Source organism: Triticum dicoccoides, chromosome 2B (genome assembly GCF_002162155.2).
Source record: "Triticum dicoccoides isolate Atlit2015 ecotype Zavitan chromosome 2B, WEW_v2.0, whole genome shotgun sequence".
NCBI classification, from domain to species: domain Eukaryota; kingdom Viridiplantae; phylum Streptophyta; class Magnoliopsida; order Poales; family Poaceae; genus Triticum; species Triticum dicoccoides.
The window spans coordinates 215299052-215303831 of NC_041383.1; positions in this window are offsets into that span (position 1 = coordinate 215299052).

Consider the following 4780-nt stretch of genomic DNA (forward strand, 5'->3'; position numbering starts at 1 on the left):
AATCCAGTAGGAGGCTCCTCAAAAGTCCCACGCACCTACACAAACAAACAAAGAACTCGCGGCCAACGCAATAAAGGGGTTGTCAATCCCTTCACGGCCACTTGCGAAAGTGAGATCTGATAGAGATAGTATGATAAGATAAATATATTTTTGGTATTTTATAATATAGATTGGAAAAGTAAAGATGCAAATAAAAGTAGATTGAAAGCTTATATGATAAAAGATAGACCCGGGGGCCATAGGTCTCACTAGTGGCTTCTCTCAAGATAGCATAAGTATTATGGTGGGTGAACAAATTACTGTCGAGCAATTGATAGAAAAGCGAATAATTATGAGATTATCTAGGCATGATCATGTATATAGGCATCACGTCCGCAACAAGTAGACCGACTCCTACCTGCATCTACTACTATTACTCCACACATCGACCGCTATCCAGCATGCATCTAGAGTATTAAGTTCACAAGAAGAGAGTAACGCATTAAGAAAGATGACATGATGTAGAGGGATAAACTCAAGCAATATGATATAAACCCCATTTTTTTATCCTCGATGGCAACAATACAATACGTGCCTTGCTTCCCCTACTGTCACTGGGAAAGGACACCGCAAGATTGAACCCAAAGCTAAGCACTTCTCCCATTGCAAGAAAGATCAATCTAGTAGGCCAAACCAAACAGATAATTCGAAGAGACTTGCAAAGATAACTCAATCATACATAAAAGAACTTAGAGGAGATTCAAATATTTCTCATAGATAAACTTGATCATTAACCCACGATTCATCGGGTCTCGACATACACACCGCAAAAAGAGTTATATCGAATAGATCTCCACAAGAGAGGGGGAGAACATGGTATTGAGATACAAAAAGAGAGAAGAAGCCATCTAGCTAATAACTATGGACCTGAAGGTCTGTGGTAAACTACTCACAACTCATCGGAGGGGCCGTGGTGTTGATGTAGAAGCCCTCCATGGTCGATTCCCCCTCCGGTGGAGCGCCGGTGAAGGCTCCAAGATGGGATCTCGCGGATACAGAAGGTTACGGTGGTGGAACTAGGTTTTCGTGGCTTGTTCTGATGTTCTCAGGGTACATGGGTATATATAGGAGGAAGAAGTAGGTCGGTGGCCGCCCAAGGGGCCCACGAGATAGGGGTCGAGCCCTGTAGGGGTGGGCGCGCCCTCCACCCTTGTGGCCGCCTCGTCTGCTTCTTGACTTGCACTCCAAGTTCTCTGGATCACATTCATTCCAAAAATCACGCTCCCGAAGGTTTCATTGCATTTGGACTCCGTTTGATATTCCTTTTCTTCGAAATACTGAAATAGGAAAAAAAACAGCAATACGGGCTGGGCCTCCGGTTAGTAGGTTAGTCCCAAAAATGATATAAATGTGTAAAGTAAAGCCCATAAACATCCAAAACAGGTAATATAATAGCATGGAACAATCAAAAATTATAGATACTTTGGAGACGTATCAAGCATCCCCAAGCTCAATTCCTGCTCGTCCTCGAGTAGGTAAATGATAAAAACAGAATTTTTGATGTGAAATGCTACCTAGCATAATTCTCAATGTAATTTTCTTTGTTGTTGCATGAAAGTTCAGATCCAAATGATTCAAAATAAAAGTTCATATTGACATAAGAAATAGTAATACCTCAAGCATACTAACCAAAGCAATCATGTCTTCTCAAAATAACATGGCTAAAGAAAGTTATCCCTACAAAATCATATAGTCTGGCTGTTGTTCTATCTTCATCACACAAAGTATTTAATCATGCACAACCCCGATGACAAGCCAAGCAATTGTTTCATACTTTAGTAATCTCAAACTTTTTCAACTTTCACGCAATACATGAGCGTGAGCCATGGACATAGCACTATATGTGGAATAGAATGGTGGTTGTGGAGAAGACAAAAAAGGAGAAGATAGTCTCACATCAACTAGGCATATCAACGGGCTATGGAGATGCCCATTAATAGATATCAATGTGAGTGAGTAGGGATTGCCATGCAATGGATGCACTAGATCTATAAATGTATGAAAGCTCAACAAAAGAAACTAAGTGGGTGTGCATCCAACTCGCATGCTCACGAAGACCTACGGCATTTTGAGGAAGCCCATCATAGGAATATACAAGCCAAGTTCTATAATGAAAAATTCCCACTAGTATATGAAAGTGACAACATAGGAGACTCTCTATCATCAAGATCATGGTGCTACTTTGAAGCACAAGTGTGGTAAAAAAAGGATAGTAGCACTGTCCCTTCTCTCTTTTTCTCTCATTTTTTCATATTTTTTTCTTTTTTCTTCTATTTTTCATCTTTTTTTCCTTTCTCTTTTTTTGGGCCTTTTTTTGGCCTTTCTCTTTTTTTTGGTCCGAAGTCTCATCCCGACTTGTGGGGGAATCATAGTCTCCATCATCCTTTTCTCACTGGGACAATGCTCTAATAATGAAGATCATCACACTTCTATTTACTTACAACTCAAGATTACAACTCAATACTTAGAACAAGATATGACTCTATATGAATGCCTCCGGCGGTGTACCGGGATATGCAATGAATTAAGAGCGACATGTATGAAAAATGATGAAGGTGGCCTTGCCACAAATACGATGTCAACTACATGATTATGCAAAGAGCAATATGACAATGATGATGCGTGTCATATAAACGGAACGATGGAAAGTTGCATGGCAATATATCTCGGAATGGCTATGGAAATGCCATAATAGGTAGGTATGGTGGCTGTTTTGAGGAAGGTATATGGTGGGTGTATGGTACCGGCGAAAGTTGCGCGGCACAAGAGAGGCTAGCAATGGTGGAAGGGTGAGAGTGCGTATAATCCATGGACTCAACATTAATTATAAGAACTCATATACTTATTGCAAAAATCTACAAGTCATCAAAAACAAAGTATTACGCGCATGCTCCTAGGGGGATAGATTGGTAGGAAAAGACCATCGCTCGTCCCCGACCGCCACTCATAAGGAAGACAATCAATAAATAAAATTGTGCTCCAACTTCATCACAAAGCGGTTCACCATACGTGCATGCTACGGGAATCACAAACTTCAACACAAGCATTCTTTAAATTCATAATCACCCAACTAGCATGACTTTAATATCACTACTCCATATCTCAAAACAATTATCAAGTATCAAATTGATCATAGCATCCAATTCACTTTCTATGATAGTTTTTATTATACCCAACTTGGATGCCTACCATTCCAGGACCAATTTTATAACCATAGAAAATACCATGCTGTTCTAAAAGACTCTCAAAATAATATAAATGAAGCATGAGAGATCAATAATTTCTTCAAAATTAATCTACCGCCGTGCTCTAAAAGATATAAGTGAAGCACTAGAGCAAAAACTATCAAGCTCAAAAGGTATAAGTGAAGAACATAGAGTATTCTAATAAATTCCAAGCAAGTGGGCTTCTTGCCAAAAGGTGTGTACAGAAATGATTATTGTGGAGAACTAAAAATCAAAAACTAATATTATACACGACGGTCCAAGCAAAACACATATCATGTGGCGAATAAAAATATAGCTCCAAGTAAAGTTACTAATGAACGAAGACGAAAGAGGGGATGCCTTCCGGGGGCATCCCCAAGATTAGGATTTTGGCTATTCTTGAATATCTTGGGGTGCCATGGGCATCCCCAAGCTTAGGCTCTTGCCACTCCTTATTCCATAGTCCATCAAATCTTTACCCAAAACTTGAAAACTTCACAACACAAAACTCAACAGGAAATCTCATAAGCTCCGTTGGTGAAAGAAAGCAAAACCACCACATAATATACTGTAATGAACTCATTATTTATTTATATTGGTGTTAAACCTACTGCATTTCAAGTTCTCTATGGTTCATACCACTTAATACTAGCCATAGATGCATCAAAATAAGCAAACAACACACGAAAAACAGAATCTGTCAAAAACAGAGCAGTCTGTAGCAATCTGTAACCCATGTATACTTCTGGAACTCTAAAAATCCTACCAAAATAGGAAGTCCTGTGAAATTTGTCTATTGATCTACAGCAGAAAGAATCAAAAGCATGTTTTTGTTATTTAACAAAACTAATTTCGTGCGCGCAAAGTTTCTGTTTTTCAGCTGAATCAAATTAACTATGACCATAGGTTATCCTATAGATTCTACTTGGCACAAACACTAATTAAAACATAAAAACACATCTAAACAGAATGTAGATGCAAAATTTATTACTAAACATAAAAAAACAAATAAAATTGGGTTGCCTCCCAACTAGCGCTATCGTTTAACGCCCCTAGCTAGGCATAAAAGCGAAGATAGATCTAAGTAGTGCCATCTTTAATTTTCAATTTCTCAATAGAGCACTTATAATCTTTAGGGGTTTCTCCCTTTTTAGCAATGATTAAACCCTTAGGCAAGAATTCAAGAAATTCATTTGTAGCAAAAGGTTCCTTAATGATAGAGAGACAATTGGGATGAATACTCATTGATTTGAGATCCGCATTCCCCTTACTAGAAGATTCACCCTTATTTTTAGGAACATAGATAAATTTGGCAGTTTTTGTAGGAGGATTTGGAGTGTTTTTCACGGAAGAAAACGCCAACGCTAAGTTGGTAATGATATCCTCAAGTTTACCGATTCTTGTAGAATCTAGATCTATTTTTCATTGACTAAAGGTTCTTTCTCTTTAAAAAAATTCAAATTAACTCCAACCCTAGATCCATATTGGGTAATTTGATTATGAATCTTTTTATCCAAATTTTCAATCAGCTCAAC